This window comes from Trichosurus vulpecula, chromosome 7 (genome assembly GCF_011100635.1).
Source record: "Trichosurus vulpecula isolate mTriVul1 chromosome 7, mTriVul1.pri, whole genome shotgun sequence".
NCBI lineage: Eukaryota > Metazoa > Chordata > Mammalia > Diprotodontia > Phalangeridae > Trichosurus > Trichosurus vulpecula.
The window spans coordinates 66,945,697-66,970,962 of record NC_050579.1 but is presented as its reverse complement, the minus strand read 5'-3'; the positions used below and the strand labels follow the sequence as shown (position 1 = coordinate 66,970,962).

Sequence of the window (25,266 nt, the reverse complement as noted above, 5' to 3'; positions counted from 1 at the left end):
TTTTTTTTTCCCAGAACAGATCTAGCTATGACTCCCTCATCTTATCCTTATCAAGTTGATTTTTTTATATAAAAGTGCAAGATTTTATATTTTTCCTTATTGGACTTCATCTTATTATATCCTATATAAAACTCTTGCCTGCCAAGATCCTTCTGAATCCTTACTCTGTCATGGACTGTGGAACATAGTTTCTGGAAAATATCCTCATTCAATAGTGTCTACATAGTCATTTTCTATCAGGCAGTCAGTAAACAAGCATATATTAATTGCTCATTATATGTCAGACACTGGATTAACTTCTAGAAATGTAAGTACAAGTAGGAAGACAGATTGTCTCTGTCCTCAAGAAGCTTATATTCTAATGAGGGATGACAGTATAGAAAAAACAAAATGTGGAGAGAGAGAAAGAGAGAGCAAGAGAGAAGAGGTAGAGAGTGAAATTCAATCAGTGGCTTGTTAGGAAAAGTCTAGAGTATAGCCTGAAGAGGTATGAGGCATGCCTGCCCTGAGCACCCTGCTAAATGATGGTGCTTTGATGAATTAGATGCCACATTGAATATATTGCTGTGATGATAATGAAGATGATAATATGCCATCTGAAGATAAGTCGAAGGAACTGGAGATGTGTAACCTGGAGGAAAGAAAACTCAAGGGACTCATTATAGCTGCCTTCTATTATTTGCAATTTTGCCTGGTAGAAGAGAGATTAGATTAATCTGCTGATCTCACAGTACAGAACTAGTAGCAATAGGTGGCATTTTCAAAAAGGACTATTTAGATTCAATGTAAGGAAAAAATTCGTAATTATTAGCACTGTCTAAAAAAGGAATGGGTTTCACTGGAAAATGATGAATTCTTTACCACTGAAGTAATCCATAAAAAGGCTGAATTATCTTTTATTGAATTTGTTGTACGGGATCATCAACTGAACTTGGAGATTCTTCTTTACGTATGGGTTAGGACAGATGTCTTCTGTGGTCCACTTTAGTTATGAAATTCTGTAATTCTATGATAATAACTGGCATTTATAGAGCATTTTATATACATTATTTAAGTGAGGAATTCTATTCTGATTAGGATTCTCATTAAAGGGAACAAAGTGGATACTGGCATGGAAATGAAGAGAACTTTTTTTGGGAAGTAGCCACATCATTATCAACTTTGTGATAGAGGAGAGAACTTCAGGGCCTTGGCTGACAGACATGATAGATTTAGGGGAAATAGCTCTCAATGGGTTCAGAGGAAATAATAGATAGGATCCCATAAGTTAAAATTCTTAAGAATGTCAGTCCAAGAAATACTTAAGAATATAATTCTGAAGAAATAATTTTAATGAGAAGGGGGAATGAGATTTGTTTAATGAAAACAATGTGGACATAGAGGGTACAAAATGACCAATTTGGATTAAAAATAAATAAATTAATAGGAAATGTAAGCAAAGCAAGTTAACATAAGATGTCGTCCTGAAAAATTGTGTGGGGAATGGTAAAATTCAGAATGATATGAAAGAAGTGCAGTTCTGAATTTCAAAAAAACTTTCTCTGATAGATTAAAATGTCACCTGGACTTGATACATGCAAAATTTTCAATGAACCCCAAGAAAAAGAAATAGGTAGTAGAATTATTCAATTTGAAATACAAGTACATTTGAACAAGGGAATGAATATGATATTTAGAAATATTTTCATCTTCTCCATGCAGTAAACATTGAGAAGTTGCAAAGTTATCAAAGAGAAAGACTTAGCTGTGTATATTAAGAGATTTCCTAGCATTGTAAAGTTAGAGCTAAATGGAAAATGTGAATTGATCTCCAGCCCTTCTCTTTATTCTTGATATGGTTTTGCCTTCTAGGTGTATTTTTGAAAGCAACAGATTTTGGGGTTTTGTTTTTGTATCCAGTCTCTTAATCTCTTTTGTTTTATTGTATTGTTTAGTCCATTTACATTAAAATTTATGAGTTGAGTTTCTCTACTATTATTTTTTTTTCTGATTTAGGCTTTTGGTTTATTTCTCTTTAAAGCTATTTTTTTCTTTGGAGTTATTTTTACTTAATACAATCTAGGGAATCCCTATTCCAAAGGTTTTCTTCCATTTATCCTCAAGTCCTTCTCTTATTTCTAAACCAAAATCTTAGTTTAAAAATTTTACTTAAATTATTTTATTTATTTCTTTATTTATCTGTTTATCTATTCTTCCTTGCTTTTTTCTTAGATATTAGATAAAATTTCCCACTTCCCATGGCATTCAATTTTTTGGTTTTATTGTTTAGTTTTTATTTTGTTCCCCTTTTCTCTAAAATAGGTTTTCATTATGTCATTTGCTTTATTAATTCTTTACATCTATTCTAATTTTGTGCTGTGATTCATTATCTTTATGCTTACTTCTAAATCTCTATGTTCTTATGGATTAAGGCTTCTAAAGCATACATTTTGAGTTCCTTCTGTCAAAAAATTTCTATGTTATGCCTTGCATATTTCTTTATCACCCTTTTTTCTGTTTTGCTTCACTTTTAAAAAGGTATCAATTGCTGTGGGAAATACATAAAATAGAAGAAATACCCCATGGTCAAAATGTCACTGTTTCTATGATTTTCCAGTTCATTTCTATGTCCTGCCCATTCTGTTCTCTATGATCAATCTCTTTACTATGTTCCATTAAATCTCCCCTCTGTGTCCAAGCCCTCCCAATCTTCTTGATACTCATTTCCCTTAGGAGCTCTGAATCCCCTTCTCCTTAAGCAAGAGACTATCAATGAAGGCACAAACTCTCTCAGAGGTAGTGGTCTTTTGAGCACCAAATCCCTACTGATTATACTCATTGAAATATCCCTATTTCATTTTATAGAATATCTCTTCCCCCAGGAGAGTGTCCTTTATCTGAACTCTTCTAACAACTGCATCAAGATTTCTTTTTTGTTTCTTTCCCATATTTCATTATTCTCTTTGCCACATGCATCCCCATGGTCCCTCTTCTTGTGAGACAACAGGAATTATTTTCCCTTCATATTTTGCCATTGACTTGCACATTCTTTTATCTATGCTCTCCCCATTTATTAACTCTCCCATTCTGTAGTCTAGCACCACAAAAAAAATACAGAAAAGTCTTACATTTGTGTGGGTTTATTCTATATTTCAGTGTTTCTCCACTTTCACTTCAATTATCGTTGCACTGTTATCTTTATCACACTCTATGCTTTAAGGAAAAGACAAAAAAGGCCCTCTTAATAGCCACTCTGTTATTTGCTCTTTGTTGTTTTTAACCTCATATGCTTTTTTTCCTTTCTAGCTTTTTTCTTTCTATAGTTACCTGAAATAAGGTATTTTATTTTGTTACTTGTTATGGTAAGTATATTTAATCTTCTGTTTCTTTTATTTAGGCAAAATGAATAATCTGTCTTTTCTTGGTAGGAATGTTGCAGATGCTTCTCTTTTATTGATAAGCTATTTATTTTCATTTAAAAAATGGCTCAAATTTGTAGGATGTGTAATTTGTACCTCATCTTGAGCTTCTGTTACTGTGGTTTCTGGACAGTGAAGAATAATTTTATATTATTTGAAACATCTTTACTTTAAAACATTTCTCTTTTCATTTATGGAATTTTTGTCATTTAATTTGATAAATTTAATGACTATGCATTATGGAGTTTATAAGGTAGATTTTTGTTTTGTTTGATTGTTTTCTTTCTAAACATAATTTTTGGATTCTTTTAATCAATGCCCAGAATTTCTGAGTTGTTTATTATTGTGTGATGATCAGCTATGAATTACTCAGCTTTTCTCAGCAACACAACAATCCAAGAAAAATATAAAGAACTCATGAAGTAAAAACCTTTTATTAATAACAACTTGTATTTCTCTGATTTTTATCTAAGGAACTCAAAGATCCTTACAATCATCTTATTAATTTTCACAATATCCAATTGCAATAAGTGGGTGATAGCTAAACCATTTTATAGGTGAAGAAATTGAAACCAAGAAGGGAAATTGACTGAAATTTCTAGGTAGATTTATGGAAAATGTATTAATTGAACTCAGTCCATAAAGAAGACAAATGGAAAGGTACTCCTTTCTATATTCTTTTTCAGAGGTAGAGCCTCGAGATAGAAAACACTTCATGTGATTGTAGACTTTTTGATATATTGGTTAGCTTTGCTGAACTGTTTTTTCCCTCTCTTTTGTATTTTGTAATAAGGGATGGATCTCTGTGAGGAGGAAGAGGAGGGAACAAGTGATACATTGGACAAAGTTGGTGATATAAAAAGAATCAATAAAATGTATTAAGAATAAAATACAGGTCACATAATAATGATAACAGTTAGTGATATTTACACAGTATGTAAAAGTGTTGAAAACCCTTTACACATATTATCTCATTTGATCTTTCATCAATGCTTTCTGCCATTTTGCAGATGAAGAAAATCTAAGTTCTAGAGAAATAAAGTGACTAGCAATGTCAAAGGTAGGGTTTGACCTGAGGTCTCTCTTGACTTCAGGTCCAGCACACTTTCCACAGATAGAATTCTGGAGTAAGGAAACTCTTAGCCACATATTTTACCTAGAATTGTTAAAATTCTAGCCAGAATATTGGGAGATAGACTACAAGATGTAGGATGAGGAAAACGTGAGTAAAAATCTGTCTTCCAGCAGTTAGTAACTGTGTGACCCTTGACGCATTACTTAACTTCTATATGCATCAGGTTCTTCATGTACACATGAGATTAATAATACCATCTATCACTTAGAGTTGTGGTAAGGATGAAATAAAACAATACTTGTAAAACCCTTTTCTGTGGCTTTAAGGTGGTATGCAAATGATAGTTGCTATTATAGTTATTATAGCTCTCATGATAATAGCTAATATTGTTATTATAGCTAGCATAATAAGAGCTAACATTATATAGCACTTTAAAGTTTGCAATGCATTTACGTGTGTTAACTCACTTGCTGCTCACAATAATACTGAGATAATGGTGCTATTATCACCCCCATTTTAGAGATAGAAATTAAGCCTAATAATTACCTATATTATTTGTCATTTTTGTTATTTGACACATTAGCTGTATGCATATGAACCCAGTTTCCCTTTCTGATAAATAACATATATAGATGATAGATAGATAGACAGACAGATAGATAGATAGATAGATAGATAGATAGATCCAAAATGAGACATTGAATGAACAGTTTTTGTAGACTTGGGAATAACAGTTATTATTATTTCATTATATGTATCCCCTACAATTGGAATAGTATATTTTATTCCATAATGTTTGGAAATATAAGTAGATTAAGCATGATTTTGTCTGTGCATTTTTGTTTATTTATTGATTGTCTTTTATTATTCTTGCATCCCCCATAACTCCCAATGCCTTGCTCTCCTCATGGCAGTAGTCAAAAGTTGCTACTTGGCTTATTTAGCTGGTATGTTTTCAAGGTTTGTTTGGTGGAATGCAATAATACATTCATACTATATATAGATATATATATATATATATATATATATATATATAATATATTAGATATAGATATATAGATAGATAGATATATAGATATATATATATACACATATATATATACACACACACACATATATACACCCATGTGTATATGTGTATGTATATATATATGTGTGTGTATGTGTACATATATACATATACATACATGCACACATATAATTTTGTCTGTGTGTGTATATATACATATATATATATATATGCTTACTCAAAGCTGAGAACTACTTCTAACATTTTCCTCTTCATCTTGCCTATTAAAATAGATAAGAGCTTAGAGTTTGTGCATATCTTTACTTGAAGGAAGGATCTGTCCCAACTTCAGTTGAAAGATAGAAGACAATAGTCAGCTTCATTCCAAATCAAGATGTGAAGAATAAGAGTACTGATTTATTAGAGAAGCTCTTGTGTATAAAATGAAAGGAGTGAAAAACTTATTACAAGGTTATCTCTATTCAATTATATTTTTCATAAATTAAGCAATGTTTTCTATATCCAAACTTCAAAAACTATAACCAAAACACTGATACAAATTATTCACTTTGGAAATAAACTTTAAGAAAAGAGAGATAAAATCTTGCAAGGGAACTGGCAGTAAATCCAAATGTTCTCTAGCATTTATTTCTTGTTAACTCTAAGTGGTATAGTAGTATGTGTTTATTATATGCCACAATGAGATATACAATCAGTTCCAAAATTCATTATTTGAGTTTAATACTTTTTCCTTTAGAGGAGATATTTTTTAAAGTTCTAAATAGTGTGTGGGGTGTGTGTGTGTGAGAGAGAGAGAGAGAGAGAGAGAGAGAGAGAGAGAGGAGAGAATAAAGAAATTTTTAAAGTATGTTTTTGATCTGCATTCAGAGTCCATCAGTCCTTTCCCTGGAGCTGGGTAATATACCATAAAAAATAATGGACTCATTTTTTGAGTAAAATATGAGGCATGATTCTCAGTCTAGAGTGTTGGGAGAGCAGAATTCATGAGAAGTTTGAGGAGGGATGAAAAAGTTTGGAAGAGCACCTGTAGTGAATGGAATAGTGAGCCAATTATGGAGTTGTAAAAAGATTGACAACATAGTGAGGGCACAATTGAGATTATTTGTTTTTCACCCAATCAAATGGATTTTGCTGCCTTTCCAGCAATTTTCTCTAGCTATGTTTAGCAATATATAAGTAGAAGCAAAAGCAGTGGATAGTGGGAGTTATCTAAGACCTTGGCAGTACAAGATTGATAACAAGATAATGCATCAAGGGAGTCGAGAGAAGAGCTAAATATAAAGTTGAAATGGTTCATGAAAAGGTCAAGATATGGAAGGGAAGCGAGTATAGCCACTGTAGAGATGATGACTTGTGAAAGAACAAAAAAAACTATAATGATTGGACATCCTAATTCCTGCATTAAAATCTTATTCCATTATGTCATTGTGTCATGGAAGGAAAAAAAAAAACACAACTTGACTTCTATGGCTTCTTGAATGATTGTTATTCAGTGGAGCACAGGCTTTGCAATCCAGTGATGCTGGCAGCTTTGCAGTCTTGACCAAGACAATACATGTCCCAGCTTTGGGCATTTTCACTGGCTATCTTCTCATCCCCCTAGAATAAATTCTCTTTTCATCTCCTCTTCTTGATTTCCCTAGTTTCTTTAAGTTCCAGCAAAATCCTATCAACTATGAGAAACTTTCCTGTTCCCCATTAGTGCTACCGTCTTCCCTCTGTTGATTATTTCAGAATTGTCCTGTATGTAGTTTGTTTTGGACATTACCCTTCACTGTCTTTTGCCTTTTTTTTATATACCCAGCATTTGCATTGGAACAGTGAGCATATAGCAGGGGCTATTTAAATGCTTATTGACTGAGTGAATTAATGTGGTGGGATGTTGTATTTTGAAAAAATAGATTATTTCGAAGAAATGTGGAAAGATTTAAAAGAAGTGATACAGAATGAGAGAAGCAGAACAAGAAAAATATGCTCTAACATCAATATTACAAAACAAATAACTTGAAAAATTTAATTAAATAATAAAAATGAAATTAGCAATACCAGAACAAGTTATACAATAACAAAATAACTATAAAGACAAATAGCTTTAAAATTATAAACACTATGATTAATAGAATGACCATTTATGATTCCAGAGAACAGATGATCAAACATACTGTCATCTCCTAAAATACAGGTGATAGATTAAGGATGTAAAATGAGAAATATATGCTTTTATATTGTCAATGAGGGAACTGTTTTAGCTTGACTATGAATATTCATTAGAAGCAATTTGTTTTTCTTTTCTCTTTTTCAAATGGGTGTGTGAGTGGGAGGAAGAGAAAATAAATTTATGTTAATTGTTGTTGTTTAACTAGAGAGGTGAGAATGTATGCAATATGTGTGGAATATTGCATATATTTTTAGATTAGGTAACTATTATTGATTTAGCTAACATTTGTTAACTCTTGGCTAACTTTGTAAAAAAAAAAGAACTCTCATGGACTGAAAGTAACCTGTAAATGTTTTTAATGCAAAAAACAAAACATGGCAATTAACTCTTTAAAAAATTACTGTTGTATAGTTAAGATCTTCCTAATCATGTAGGTTTGAAGCTGACTTTCTAAACCTAACCAAAAAGATTTTATTTTATTAAAATTTATCTTATTAAATAAAATTTAATGTGACTATTCAGATGGTTACAAGACTTCCCAAAGCAAAGCCTAGCAATGTTTGGAGAAGTCAAAATTAGGATTGTTAAAATTGTTGTCCATATCAACTTTCAAATAGTTTATTTTACTGCAATGTAGTGGTGCTCTATTAGGTTACTAAATCACACATAAGGATTATTTGGGAAACATATGGAGTTTGTTTTAAAATGGGTATTATATTTCAGGGCTGTCCAAAATTCAGCCTGCAGGCTGCATGTGGCCTAAAGTGGGATTTATGCGCCTGGCTACAAGCACAGAAATTTACATAAATGCTTTAGTAAATGAAGCCAAGCTACGCAGAGCTCTCAATCAAATGGCAAATCAAAATATATTGTCTATTGTTTAAATAAAACGTAAGTTTGGACAGCCCTGTTATATTTTATTGTATCTTTATTTTGTTGAATATTTTAACATACTTTAATCTGGATTTGGCCATAGTCAGGAGTGTTTTAGGCTGTATGAGAATTGTTTTGGGGTTGTCATCCTTCTTTTTTGAATTAGACCAATGACATCACAAGGGTGTCTGAACTTGTGCATGAATTGGATAGAAGTGAGTGTAATGCCAAGCAGGTTGGGACTTTTTTATGTTTTCTCTTTTGGAATGTAAGGCAATCAAGTGCCTTCAATGAGTCTTGCCTTTGTTTACTTTGCAGGTAAAGTGGGACCTTTTGTCTTTTGTTTTGGAGTGCTTCTCAGCACTGAGGTAATCAAGTACCCTTGATGAGTCTTGTCTTTTAAATGTAGTGGCAAGTGAAGTGGGGACCTTTTGTTGTGATTTGGTGTCTTTGAATCTTGTCTTTGTTTGAATCGAGTCATTGATTGGAAACAATGTATATGATATGGTGCTAGAAATAAAAGATCTTTCCCTCACCCTTTTGCTAAGTAGGCACTGAGCCCTCCAGGCCCTGAACAGAGTATATGAGCTCTGAGGTTGGCATGTTGTTTTTGGGGAAATACTCATTGTAAGAGTGTTGGTGTGGAGATTCTGGGTAGGTCAAGGAGGCCCCCTCCCCACTGGCTCTGAAAACCCAGATGTTAGTGCTTTTCTCTCTGGTAACTACATATGTTACGGTCAGACAGAAACCTATCTGTTGGTTTGTTTATATGGTCTCTGTTTGTAATTTCTATTTGTATTTGCTCTGAAGTTCAGGGTGCTAACTTTTTTCCCCTGAACTAAGTGAATGATATCCGTATGTTTAATTATAGTGAAATCATAAAATCTTTAAAGTGGCTTTCCTTATAAAAGCGGATCAAAGACCTGTGCTAGTAGCCCTCCTGCATGCTGTTGTTGTTCCTTTTGTTGTTGGTCTTTCACCTCCACAGCAGCTGCTAGCAACATTGTTGTTGTAGTGCAGCATAGCTATGCAGGGTCCTCAGCCTCACTTTCTCCTCCAGTCATTGAAATTCAATGGCAAGACAAAAGTTAAGATGCCTTGCAATTGCCAAGGATGCAGTGAATGACTTTGACTTTTTAAAATCAAGGTCTCAGGTCTCAGTTTGTCTGAAGCCATGCTCATTCCATGAGTAAAGGCTAGAGAAGAGTTGAAACAAAAGAGGGCTCAATTTGCCATCACAAAGACATAGATCTGGGAGGGGAAATACCCTCCAAGTTTCTGGACATAAAAGAAAACAGTTGCTGTCTATACTTACTCTAAGCCATCAAAATCTAAGCAATGAGCCATTGTAGCTTCAGTTGGGGAGATTTTTGGACATACAATGAAAGGCAGTCTAATTTGGGCTTGAAGTAGCTCCTTTTGAAACTTAAGGAACTTTTTAAAAACCTGTCTTTCTGGTACTATAATTCAAAGATAAATTTTTTTAAAAAAAACCATACAGAAAAAAGTAAATTTGTTCCAGTTTTTTGAGAAAAAAATAAAAATGAAGAAGATAGAGGAGGAGGAGGAGAAGAAGAAGAAGAGGAAGAGGAAGAGATAGCAGTATTCTCCTAAGAACTTGGTTCACTCCTTCCCTCAAATACACACAGCATCCTTGGTGGGAATAAATTTAAACTTAGACCATAATAGTAGGGACGAACGCTGCAGGCAACATGTTTGACACCTCTGCTCTACATCATTGAAGAGAATACCCACATTTACAATTTTCATGTGTTTAGAAATTTGCCATGTGAAAAAGGTATTGAACTTTTTCTATTCGGTCCCAAAATATAGAACCCAAAGTAATGCTTGGACTGAAATGAATATTTTTTTTGATGTAAAAAATAACTGTAGTACCTAGATTTACGTATAAAAAGAATGTTCTACCTTTGGATGGAGTGGGCTCCCACTCTTCAAAAATCTTCAGAGTATGGAAAAACATTTTTTTTATTTTATTGCAGGGATTATTATTTTATAGTATATGTTGGACTACATTGCCACTGAGTTCTCTTACAATTAAAAAATCCAATGGTTTTGTAAAGTATTCATTGGGCACTTTCTCTTTGCAGGTCAGTATGCTAGGCAATAGGGTTAAAAAGAAGCAAGAAAAAAGAAGTAATTTCAAACTCTCCAGATACTTACATTGATAATGTGGTGAATTCACACTTGCTCCAGTAATGAATTATTCTGAAAAGACTCAGTCCTTGACACTGTGAAAATGAAAAACAACAACAAAAAAACAAGCTTTTTTTTTCTCATGTTGAGGTAGCCCAAACAATAAATTATATTAATTGCCCTATTCTTACACTTCAAAACAAAAGCTAAAAGCTGCTCTAAGTCAGGTGATGAAATGAAATCACCTCATTCTACCTTTTAAAGGAAAACCAAACTCCACCCCCAGGAATGTAAAGTTGTTAGGGCCTCAGACATAGTGAAACAAAGGAAGCCTTGCAGGGACCAACCATGTGTGGACCCAACTCAAGGGAAAAATGTGTTGGGACAAATGGAACACTTGCTGAGTTGTGCTTTGTGAGAAAAATGAGCTGCTCAAGGGAAATGACAACAAAGAGGCAAGCAGAGGCTGTATCTTAAAACTGGAAGCTTTTGCCTTAAGAGAGCAATGGGTAGTTTTTGAAAATCAAATCTATGTGGAAAAAAAATCTTTTTTTTTTAAGTCTTTGAACTCTTCCTCTAGGCATCAGCACCAAAGATGAAGGAATGCAGTCCAAATGACTTGTACTTCATAGAACCAGGAAGAAACTTGTGAAAAAAAAAACATTTCAAAGTACAAGAAAACCCAAGGCATCCTCTGTTTCTGTTATTTTTTCCTCATGTCAGAAGCTTAAGTAGGGGGCTGCAACTGGAATCAGGCACAAATTTTAACTCCATTTCTCATAGCTTTTTAATACTGCTTTTATAATCCTTTTCAACTTCTAATGTTTTCCTCTTGACATACTTGTGAAAGTCTAAAAGAGTAACAATTATTATCCCCATCTTATAAACAGGCGAATTGAGGCTTAGCGGTATGAAATGCCTTAGATGTCATAATTATAGTTTATAAGGGACATCTCTGGTAAGTATATGCGTATTCATTTCACTTTTTGATATATCACATTGCCTCTCTACAAGTCGTAAGATTCTACAAATGCATTGTAGAATATGTTATACATTATGTTTTATTATATTTCATTACATTTCATTGTATTCTCATATTGTATTGTTATATCATGTTACATTATATTGCTGTTATAGAGTTGTTTTTTTTTAATTTGCTAAGAATGTTCTGTTATTAGATACTCAAAAACTCAAGTGCATCTATGAATTCATGGATTTAGGAAAATACCTCCAGCAGGAGACATCATGACCTATCCATGTCCATCCACCGTGCACAATTCTTGCTCTTCTCCTATTAAGTACACAAAAGAGATCTAACCAATGTTTTGGAGGCCTGACTGTTTACCTTGCAAGAATATCAGTGAAGCAATCTGGCTCTGGAAACCCTCAATAGCTTCACAATAACCTTGTCTGTGGCTTAGATAAATCTTTTCTCTCTATCTGTCTGTCTATCTATCTATCTATACACATATACATCTCTCTCTCTCTCTCCCTCTTTCTCTCTCTCTGTGTATATATATATATATATATATATATATATATATATATATATATATATATATAAAATCTGAGTTGGTTACTTTACTGTCTTTATAGCCATATTATTCTCTCCTTTAAGAATACCTGAGACAATGAAGTTAGCATCTAAGTGATCTAAGTGTGGTGGTTTCCCTGTTTGTGATGACTCATTATAATTTTTATAAATATTGTTATCATTTTTCTCCCTTTGCTCTATTCAGTCCTCACATTTTTGCTATTAAATACCTTTTGTATTATTTACTTAATTTTATATCTTGACTACCTTTTTATAAAACTGGTTTCACCCTCCTTGATTCACCCTGGTTTATGAAATGGTAGTGCTTTTAATTATGTATCATATTTGTTAATAAATGTTTTTGAACTTTTTTTTCTTCTAAAGCTTTTGCTTTTGGGAACAGTGATCTCTTCCAATTGGTAAGCCAGATATTTGTTAAGAACGCTTTTTGGACTTTTGGTCATCATGTGGAAATTATTTAATGTTGATTTAAATTCTTTATACAATTGGTATAAAATTAATGTTAGTTCTATTGTCCATTTTGCATTCTTTATTTTGAATCACTTTTTAATTACTTCAGGTTTAAGTTGCTTCATTTTTATGCCATGGCATTTTTCATTATTGTTATTTCTGTTTTTATTTTAAACTAATTTTAATCTTAACCCTAACACATTTATAATATGACTGTATATAGATAGCTAATTCAAGGATAACATGAATTTCAATAACAACTCTCTGCCCCCACTTATTAAACCTAAATCTACTTTGTTTTTTGAATATAATTGCTTCTCACCTTGTCTAATGCCTATATATATTTTTTAAAGAATGTGGTCCTTTAAAAAAAATGAAGCTTCATTGCAACCTGCACATTTATCATCTCTACCATTCTTTCTTTTAAATAATGATTTCCCAAGTATTTCTAAACTCAATCTTCTCAACTTTTGTATCAAATTAACTAAATCTTGTTATATGTTGGTTGAATTTAGAGGATATTATGAAATTCATTATAGAATTTCTCTGCTTCTTCATTCTCAGCAACCAATGTTGACACATTATCTTTAATTTTCATGGTATTCTTTTTGCAAATTTTTGTCATTATTACTACAAATCATGATGGCCAATGACCCATGAAATAACATTTGCATTGCCTCATCCTTCCATTTTGCTACAATTTCCTTCTTTTTCCTAGTTGCGGTTATAGCAAGAATGTTAAAATTGGTATGTTAGATTCTCTAGCAATATCTCCACTTGTTGGTCACATGAAAAAAAACCTCTCCAAGAACACCAATATTCAAATTAAAGGTTATAGGTTCTCTATATACTGTGTGATTATGAGCATCCTCTGAGTACTTGCTCAAATTCTGCTACTATTGCTACAGAAAGGCAAGGTTTCTACATCTTGGTTTTTTTCCATCTTTTTTTGCTGTATTGGCCTAGACAAAAATTTTATCACCAAGTGGTGATACCCTTGATCTCATGTTCTCCAGTCTCTTAACAGATTGCTCCCATAATAAATCATTTCTCTCTCCTTGCTTTTATAAGTAACTCATCGCTTCTTATAAATACATCACTTTGCACCCCCAATTTCTGTATGTTTGTATGAATTGTTCCCAAAGTTTACCATTCTCCCCATATTACCTTTTCCTCTTGTTTTATTCCATAAACATATATTAATGTAAAAAAGGGGAAATATAAAAAAGAATTGATGAAGGTGGAGAAAAGGAAATATATATATATATATATGTATATATGTATATACATGTACCCATGTGCATGTGTATGTATAGAGACAGAGAGACAGACATGCACAAATGCACACACATACACACAAAGAGGCAGCTAGGTGGTGTGGTAGATGAAACTCTGGAAGTAAGAGTAGCAACCATAGCTCCTATTTCTATAGGGCTTTAAGGTTTACAAAGGTCTTTCCTCACAACAACCCTGTGAGATAGGTAATACAACTATTATTATCAACACTAAAAAAAAAAAGATGACAACACCACCACCACCAGCTGTTAGAGGTCAGGAACCATTTAATTTCTGTCTTTGCCTTTACCAGAGGCTAGAGCAAGTTGTAGTATACAATAAATGCTTAGTCAGTCAATAAACATGAAGTGCCTATTACATGCCAGGCATCTTCTTAAGTTTCACATAGGTAAAAAAGGGGGCAAAAAATTGCCCCTGCCCCCAGAAGGCTCATTATCCAATTCAAAGACAGTAAGCAAACACATTTTTACAATAAATTACACACGTGATAATTAGGAAATAATTAAAAGGAAATGGAATTAAGGAGGGTTGTGAAATGCTTCCTGTATAAGATATGATTTTAATTGTGACCTGAGAGAAGCAGGAAGAGCTGAGGAAGAAGTGCATTTCAGGCATGTGGGACAGCTAAAGAAAACATCTAGAGTTAAGAGATAGAGTGTCTTCAAGGAACAGTGAGGAGGCCAGTTTCACCAGATCAAAGAAACATGATTATGAGTAAGGTGTTAAAAGACTGTAAATATAAGTTTGAAACCAGGTTTTGAAGGGTTTGAATCCCCAAAAGAGGATTTTGTCTTTGATCCTGCAGCAATAAGGAATCCTTAGAGATTTTTGAGTAGGGAGAATAGTTTGGTCAGACCTATGCTTTAGTAAAATCACTTTGGCAGCTGACATGAGGATAGGCGAGAGTGGGTGGAGTCTAGAGGCAGGTGTACCCATCAACAGTATATTGTAATAGGCCAAGTATGAAGTCTGAGGGTCTGTGACACAGATGGGGGCAGTATTGGAAGAGAGATGGGTGCATATTTGAGAGATGTTCAAAAAGTGAAATCAGACAGGGCTTGTCAATAAATTGGACATGAGGAGTGAGAGTCAGTAAGGAGTCAAGAAGATGAAACCTAATTTATAATCCTGGGGGACTGAGAGGTTGTTGTTTCCCTCAATAACAATAAGTAAGTTAGGCTGAGTAAGTTTTAGGGGGCAAAGATGAAAGTTCCATTTTGGACATAGTGAATCTGAAAGGCAAGTGGAGATGTGAGACAGAAGGTAAGCACAGAGATTGTGGCTGAACAGGTAGATTTAAATATTATCAGTAAAGAGACAGTAATTAAATCTGTAGGAACTGATGAAATCACCAAGTATATTACAATAGAGGGAGAGGAGAAGAGGACTCAGAAAAGAATTCTGTGGAACATCTACAGTTAGAGGGTGTGATCTCAATAAGCGTAAAGCAAAGGAGACTGAGGCGTAGTGAGATAGGTAGGAGGAGAGCTAGAAGAAAGTGGTGTTCTGTAACCCTAGACGGAAGTGTATCAAGGAGAAACAAGTTAAAACAGTATCTAACGCTGACAATTAAGAGATCACTGGTAACTTTAAAGAGAGTAATTTTGATGGAGTGATAAGGGCAGAAGCTGTGTTGCAAATCATTAAGAAGATAGTGAAAGAAGAAAAAGTGAAGGCACCAATTGTAGATGACTTTTTCAAGGAATTTAGTTTCAAAAGGCAGGCAGAAGAGATATTGGACAATAGCTAGTAGGGATTATACATCAAGGGGGAGTTTTTTGAGGCTAAAGGAGAAATGGATATTTTTAAGCATTAGAAAATGAGTCATTAGAAAGGGAGAGATTGACAATAAGTAATAAAATAGGGGTGACAAAAGGTGCAATCAGTTGGAGTACATAGAATGGAATGAAATCAGTTGTGTACATAGAGTAGTTTAGCTTTGATAAGAAGTAAGATTCTTCTTCCTGTGAGAAATGTGTGAAGGAGTAGCTTGCGGCAGAAGACATATGAGTAATATAAAATGAGGAAAGGGGAAAAGAGACATGTAGAATTGCCGAATGACAGTAAAGACTCACTTGACATTTTGGAACATAAATTTATAGTGGACTCAAACAAAATGGTTGCATATTTTTTTCCACTTCAGTTCAGCAGCATGTGTAAAGTCAGAGGATGGTGGGAGTGATCCAACACATGATGGGTAATATAAGGAAACAAGAGAAGAGGATTGTATAGGATTGAACAGGTTCACCAAGGAGTCAAGACGGAAAAAAAAAGCTAGTCAAGGGGAGATGGCCTGGAAGAGAACTATTGGTTCAAGAGATTTGGAGGTCATAATGAGAAATCAGAGTACATTTTTGGAAGTCAGAGGAACAGATGGAAAAACAATAGATTCAGATTAATATCAGAATTCTTGAATATGGAAAGGGTGGATATGTTGATGATCAAGGGTTTGACAATATTTCTGACTCAGGTGAGGCAGAGGAGTAAATCATGGCAAATGAAAAGTTTGAGAAACTGCTTGTTTAGGGTGTTTGAGGAAGGGTCAACCTGTATCCTGAAGTGCAGAGTAAGAAGGCAGGAGCTGGAGATAAGAGAACATATACTAAATTCTTTGTAAATACTCATTGATTGATATATTCATTGTCAAAGAATGATGACTCAATGTTGTGTGCTTACATGAGGGGAGAAATTGGCATAAGACTATTGGAGAGAATATTTTTTTTATTCCTGCTTTGAGAAAGCTGTGCATGGTTCCAGACTCTTTTCAAGAGACATATGGAGAGATATAATATTTTGAAGGTGGGCACGTAGGCAAAAGTCAGCTCCCAAAGAGTTCCTTGATTTCTAACTTGCCTCCTAGGAGACTAGCGAATTTCCATTTGGGTGAAACAATTGACTCTCTTGGTTGAGCTGAGATCATCTCACTCCCATTTAGAAATTTCTTTCACTCTGTGCTTTGGAGTGTATTATAATGTATATAATTTCTTTGATTTATGTTTGCTATGTTATTGAATAAATAGATTTACTCATTGTTCACTTTCGTGATTTTTTTGTTTGTGTAACTAGAATTTGATGAAAAAGATATAACCTTGTGAATGTAAGTTTGGAGTGCCTTTCCTCTTTACAAAGTGGAATAGAAAAGAACGGAATAGGCATGTATACAGTACTTCCTATGCACCAGGCACTGTGCTCATTACTTCACAAATATTATTTCATTTGATTTTCACAAAACCCTACAAGGTTGGTGCTATTCCCCCCATTTTACAATCGAGGAAACTGATGAAAACAGAGATTAAATGACTTGTCCAGATTCAAACAACTGGAAAGTTTCTGAGGCTGAATTTGTATTCAGGTCTTCCTGACATAGCCACAGGACTCTGCCCATTGTTCTAGCTGTCTCCAAATAAAAAAGAGCTTTGTAAGTTTCTATCCTGTGCCAGGCATTGTGCTAAGTGATTTACATATATTATTTCATCTGATCCTTGTAATAACTCTAGGAGGTAGATGCTATTATGATCTCCATTTTATAGATTAGGGAACCAAAGCAAATAGTGCTTAAGTGACTTACCCAGGGTCACACAGTTAAGAAGTGTCTGAAGCTGGATTTGTTCTCAGCTTTTCTTGATTCTAAGACAATACTTCAATCCACTGTGCCACCTAGCTGCTTCTAGGGGAAAGTGACCGTAAGAGTTACTTGAACCTTAAAAATGAAATCACTAACTCATACCAACTAGTTATATATAATATACCCACACATGCTTAATACATATGTGTACACACATGTATATCTAAGTATATGTGTATGTGTATATAATACATATATGCACACATGTGTATGTATATATCCATATGTATCTGTGTATATATGCACGTATGTGTATATGTATACATATACATATAGAAATATATATACATATACAAATATATATATATATATATACACACACACACACACACACATACATATTTTGTAGTCCACTTTCCCTCCAATAGGAAAACAGTATGGCAGGCTATTGTCATTTTTTCCTGCTTCCTTCAAGCAGGAATCAAAGTCTTCTTTGGAACTGGTAGACATGAACACTTACTCATGCATCCTCAGGACCTGCATACAGACAACCTAGGTGAACATATACACAAATTACATGGGTAATATATGTACTATACATTAACAATAAGATAAAAAACCTTTCTGTCATGGGATATGCAAAGAAGCATGTGCTACTTGAGCGTCTGAGTTAGTATATTTCCTTTTAGAGCAGAATTCAATATTGGTTCTTTGGCTACTGCAGTTGCAGTGGAAATAGACAGTTTAACCCACAGTGACTATTCAGGGCAGCAACTTAATCAATTCAGATTATGAAACTGAAAATGTCAGCTCATCTTAAATATTATCTTTTCCAGGCGGTAATGTTTTTCCCCAATTCCAATTATTAGGTTTCATTGACTAAATAACCCAATTCTCTTAGTTTCCTAGTCATTTCTGTTTTCTAATCACTTAAGAATATTAAAATATTCTGCATAAACTATTATAAATTAATTGAGGTCTGGGGATGAAAAAGAAGAAAAGCATGGATACTAATTGTTCTATTTTAATCTATAGTTCAGCATATATTTATAGCTAAAAAGGTCTGGTATGCTTGTTGCACTCAGCTGAACGCTAAGTGTTCTGGATAGATGTGTTCAGTTCCCAGGACTGCTGCCTTGGTTGAGTGTCAAAAGCATTAGGAAAGCAAGTTTTCAGGTCTTGACATGGCAGATAGGGAAAGGTGACCTTTAAAGCAGTTTTCTAAAGCTATAAAGGACACCCACTCTCCATGCAGTCCCTTTTTAGCTTGCATACCAATTCCCTGGGTAACTGCAAGCATTCTTGTGTTTCAGTGCAGTAATCCCGCAATGTCAGTGGTTGCCACTACTAATATAGACAAAGGCTTTCTCAGTGTCCACCTGCATTAATCCCATTCTCCACCTTCAGTTTCGCAAAAGAAATAAACAAAATGAATCAAAACACTTCAAAGGCAAAGCACACAGATTCTTGTGGAACCATTGGAAAGGGTGACTCCCTTAGAATCAGCAATAAATCTAGGGTTAGATGATCATAAACAGGTAACCAGAAGTTAGCAACAGATGTTGTACATCCAGCAATGCATGCAAGAACAGATAATACTCTCGAAAGTAATTGCTAACTGTCTTTTAAAACTGTAAAACATTACAACTCTTATTTAAATGGATACGAGTATTGTGCTATGCCCTGGGTTCCCATGCTATGTATTGTGGAAGCTAGAATGCATCCGATTTGGGGGACTGTAAGTAAAGGTTGCTTGACTAGCAATATTATGATCCATGATCATGGATCCACTGACACAGTTAGCCTTGCCAACCAAATTTCAAATGTCAATGAAGTGTCTAGCCTTCATTCAAGATACAGAAAAGCTTATTAGAATCGTATCTTTCAACACACATCTATCAATGTCATGAAGCACGCAAGAATGGAGAAGAGCAGCAGCCATTAGAAATGGCTTAAGCAAAGTTTATCTTTCACATTACATTTCATTGGTTCTCTTACTCTTAATATCCTTAGTAGCCTAAGGTCTCATCTGTATCTGCTCTCCCCCAGAGGAGGTGAGCTAAGCCTTCCTCCTCATGGACAAAATTTATCAATCAAGTTTATGTTTTCAGTGTAAGGTTCTTTAAGTTGTAAATCTGGTAGGAAGCTAGTTGGAGCAATAGAGAAAGCACTGGAATAGGAGTCAGGAAAATTTGAGAGCAAATCTAAACTCAGACTCTTACTCGTTGTGTGATTTTGTGCAAGTTACTTAAATTCTGTATACTTCAATTTCCTCAACTCTAAAATAGAGATCATAATAGCACCTAACTCCCAGGGTTGTTTTGAGGACCAAATGATAATATTTATAAAGAACTTAGCACAATGCCTAATACAGATTAGGTATATACATACATATACACGTATACATATACATATAAACATACATATATATGTATATGTGTATGTATACGTATACATTTGCCTACACTATGCCAGGTGTGTGCATAGATGTGTGTATACACACGTACATGTACACATGCATACACATATATATGATAGCGATGATGATGATGATAAGGTGTTAATCAAATAACATATCAATCAAATATGGAATGTAATACTATTACCGATAGGATTAAGTCCAAACTCCACTTTTTGACATTTAAAACACTTGATAACCCACACCCAATCTACCTTTCTATACTTACTCTACATTACTGCTCTTCATTCAATTGTTAGCCAAATTGAACTTCTTACCATTCCTTACGTTGGTGCCAACAACAGTCATTATGTCTTGGTTCTAGTTCTTCACCCTTCCTGAAGAGTCTCTGCCAAAGAGACTCTTTGTTTTCCTTCAAAAATCTCGTTTTCTTAACTCCCCAGCTGCTGGTGCTTTTCCTCTCAAAATGATCTTATAATTATTGGGAAATTAGTAAGTATTTTGTACATCGTAAAATCTATAAATCTAACCCTGATAGACTATAACCATCTTGGGGACAGGATCTTTTTCATCTTTGCCATTGTTTTCCGAGGACCTAGCATATTCATACATGATTAGCATATAGTAGCTAACGCTCGTAGATTCATTCATTAGATTTTAATGACTTTTTCAAGGCTTTCCCTTTCCCAAAGATGGAAGGGATGTAATTTTTTAATAACTAAGCTCTCCAAAACCATTGATACATACACTCTTTTCAGCTTTGTGACTTAGAAGATGGTCTTCAAGCTCAACTTTCAGGCTGAAAACTTCCTCGCTTTATGGCCAACCTCCTGATGGGCCTTCATAAATTTAAGCTAACCTTTAGATTACAAGCACAAATTATCCCCAAGTCCTTGGATTAAATATGATAATGACAATTTTGGACAGATCAGTGAATGGAAATATTTTAGAGGAAGTAGAACTTTCACAAATCATCAAATCAGCCCATGCAGCTTGACTGCCTTCTCTGACTACTTATAGATCATGCTTACTTAAATATATAGTACAAAACATTGAATTACAGAATTTGAAAATGGAAACAATCTCCTCTGACCAACCAGCCCAGCCCATACACAAGAGAATAGAATGCTGGGGCAGGAGTCATGGAATCCTGATTTCAAATCTGGCCTCAGATGTTTAGTAACTAGGTGATTCTGGTCTAGTCACTTCAGTTTTGCTTGCCTCCATTTTCTCAGCTGTAAAATGGAGATAATTATTGCACCATCCTTCCAAGCTTGCTATGAGGATCAAATAAATTAATATTTGTAAAAACACAGTGCTTGGCATATAGTAGAGACTATGAACTTTTAGCCTTTCTACATTAAACTTTCCTCATTGCCATTTTGATATATTGGAGGCCAGCATAATAAACTAAATAGGAATTTGGGGAAAGTTTTGCAGAAGCTGTAGATGACACACAAAGGGCTGCAGATAACACAGAAAAAGTTTAGAAACATAGAAATGCATAAAATATATGTGTAGTATTATATCATATCAACATATTTTGTCTTTTAATATCATCATAATTCAGACTTCTTTTCTGGTATGAAGGGAGGGCTAAAAAATATTATGGGGATTTTCCAGATTGCTGCGGTGCCACACCCCTAAACCCCACAATGTGGAAGGGATAACTATAAATGCTTTTTCTTCCTTTTCCCCCTTTTCCCTGTTTTAAGTTGTCTTAATTTTTGACTACCTCCTCTATTTCATTAAAATCTATGAACCAAATTCTGTAATTTTCTCTTTAGGAATGTATTCCAGATTGATTCTTGCCATTCCTACTGTCACTCTGTTCATATGGGCCTTCATTACTTTATGCTGTATCACAACAGCTATCTTCTTGATGCCTTGAGCATTAGTCTCTCCTTCAATCTATACTCTACGTTTTCCCCAGGGGCATATTCCTGAAGCAAAGTTTGATAATGGCCATCTTCCTTGGTTATAAGCATTTAAAGGTTACCCACTACTAACCAACCATACTACAAATCCTTTATCTTGCCATTCATGCCTCTGTAATTGATATATCCTTAAAGTATATTTTTAGTCTTCTCTCTAATTTTTATACTTTTATTTAGTTGAATGAGTTACTATTCTCCAAATTCTGATCAATGTTTCTCACCTTTATTCTTCTCATCAAGCTGTACCCTTTGCTTGTAATGCCCTTTCTTCTCATATATATATATATATATTTCAATTATAGAGAGTGACAATTAAATTAGAGAATTTCAAATGGTAAAGCACTTTTATAACCCCCTCATTTTACAGATCAGGATCCAGATTCAAAGTTCTTACGGAACTTGAATTGAGATGTTAAGTAAATTGTCCTAATGGCTATTGAGGAAAGTTTGAACTAAAATTCAGGTGTTCTAAATCAGAGTCTAATTATCTTTCCAACAGACCACACAATCACTACCTTGCTTCATACCCAATGCTTAAAGCCAGGTAACTTTTCTAGGGATGGGAACTGGGCCCTATCAAGGACATTCAGAGTCCTGGCCCATCATCACTCAGAGCAGCTCTTTCAAATATTCTCTGTCTCAGTCCCAGAGCACCAAAGACGCTGACTTTCTACCTCTGCATAGTTACCCAAGAGAACATGGACATGGCAAATCAGTTTCTAACTCTCCAAGAACATTCATATCCAGCCCTACCCAGCACAGTAACTGGTATTTTCTTCTCCATAATTTTCTAATTTCTCTTCTGCACTTTTGATTATGAATCCTATAGTTTTGCCGCCAGTTGTTTTGCATTATAATCCTGCATTATCTTGTGTGGATCATTTTTTTTCATATGTCATTCTCATCTCTAAAATTAACCTATGATCTCCTTAAGGGTAGAAAACAATGTATACATATATCTTGCAGGTGGAAATGCCTTTATTTCCACTGCAATCAGCAGGTTTTTTTTTTATTAAATTTCTACTATACGCAGAACATACTTTTATAGTTTTTACCTATAATTGTCCTGGGAGCATAGTATATTTTCAAGTATCCTATTGATTAATTCCACACAGTCAAATATTAAGCATGTGGATGTATCTTTCAGAACTTGAGAACATTATCAAAATAGTCTCCAAGAAAGAAAAAAAAGAAAAAAAAAACAAAATAGATTGCTTAATCTAATAATATAATGAAATCTTTGGCTCCACAGAAAGGCATCGTGTCAAGGATTAAGGAGATGGTAGTACCAATATACCTTACCCTACTCAACATCCCTCTGGAGTATTACATTCCATACTGGGCTCCATGGTTTAGGAGAGATAGTGATAAGCTGGAGAGCATCCAGGTGAGGGTACTCCCCAACAGCTAGGATGGTGGTAGCTTTGCATTGTATGCCATTTGGAAGCTATGGAAGAAACTAACAATGTTTAACATGGAGAAGAAACTTACAGGACATGATAATAGTCTTTAAGTATTCAAAGTATTCAAATGAAAGTTAGATTTGATTTTTTCTGTTTAACCCTGGGAGGCAGAAAATCAATTAATGGATAAGGAGGCACATTTAAATGTGATGTAAATAAGGACTTCTTAGAATTTGAGTTTATAGTCATACTTCGAGGATTCCACATAGCAAAGCAGATAGAAAGTAAGGCTCAAAATCTGAAAACCCTGTGTTTAGGTCCTTCCTCTGACACATACAGACTGGGTGATTCTGGGTATGTTATTTAATTTCCCAGTGCTTAGGCCACTCTGACTAAAAATTGCCAACCAACATTAAAGAGGGTTTTTCGGCATCTGTTGCCTGTCAGACAGCATGAAGACCCTTGCTCTAGGTGTGTTTTTGGTTGTGGCTCTGCTGTGGCTTGCTCCTGCCAACAAGGGTTTGTTATGCCTGGACAAGTTCAGTGATTTTTCATGGGAAAACTGTGATGGTGGACAGGACCCAGTAGTGATTAACAGCCTGGAGGTAGAACCAGTTCCTGTCAGCATCCCTGGAAGTGTAACTTTTGGCAAGACAAATGTACTCCTCACTTCTTCTGTGAAGACAGTGGTAACTTTGGAGAAAGAAATGACTCCTGGGTTCTGGTTACCAATTCCCTGTGTTAAAAAGATTGGAAGCTGCACCTATAAAGACATATGTGAGACAACTGACATCTTCAGTCTACCTGGGGAATCCTGCCCTAAGCCTCTCCATACCTATGGTCTGTCCTGTCATTGCCCCTTTAAGAAGGGTACCTACTCTCTGCCCAGGACCAGTTTCCAAATAAATACCTCCTGTGAAGCTTCAGTCTTCTCTCAGGAGCCACAACTATGGAGCTCAGATCGTTCTGAGCAACGGCGATACACATCTGGGCTGTTTCAAGATCAATGTTTCTCTCATGGAGAAATAAGAGACCATGATCCATGCCTGGATAGAGTGGTCAGCAAAGTTGGCTTTGGCTTTGCTGCCCAACCACCTACTCTGGCCTCAGCCATGGATCTCTGCTTAGAACAGGAATCCAGCTCTAGCTACATGTTGGGCCTCCCAGCTTTCTTCATTCCCAGGACAGGTGAGTCTCTGTTCTTTTGTGTTCCCACACGGCCTAGGCCTCTCCCTCTTCACCAGGTCTAGGGTCTATAAACATTAAAGCAGGAGCAGTTCCCAGGCCTCTTCTCCCAACGGGAAACGAATTCAAGGGACTAGCCTACTTTTTTTAGTGTTGAGAAGCTAGCACCTTCCTGATTACTATATTTCTCAGTTCAGCATACGATCGTTTAAAGTAGTGAATTAATGTTTAAGATAATAATAGCTAACATTTACCTAGTTTATGAATCCCTTTATATATATTTTCTCATTTTAATGATCCTCCCACTCAAGCTTCTCTTGATTCCCCTCCCCAGTGCCACCTTTTTTTGGCAGGGCTTCTGAGTGAGTGAGTGGTTCTATTTGCTTTCTGGAAAAGCAGCAGCCAATAGTAGGTACACAAAATGGATCCTCAGACACCTTTTGGAGGGGGTTCTCAGGGCCTCAATTTTCCTGGTCAGAAATTCTAGCTCATTTTGAAAGTGCCTAAGCTGGTAATCCAGCCAGGAGGCCCTGGTAGCAGTGACTATCCGTTTTTTCTAACCCTGAAACTAGTGGCCTGAGTGTCAGGCCCTAGGTTTTCTGCATGGAACAAACCCTATCATAGCCCATACACCCTGAGGTGTATGTCAATCTTCTGAGAACATTTGCCAGAGCTCCTCAGCTAAGTCCCCTATCCTATCATACCCCTCTTTAAGGGATAGGGATATGGGTGGGGGCCTGAAGTGGATGGATCAATCCTAGCCCACTT

At 35.0% G+C, this 25,266-nt stretch overlaps 1 pseudogene; it reads left to right on the top strand.

Annotated features, from left to right (window-relative positions):
* Positions 1–23,765: 23,765 nt before the first annotated feature.
* On the top strand, positions 23,766–24,342 carry LOC118856183 (annotated as a pseudogene).
* Positions 24,343–25,266: the final 924 nt, after the last annotated feature.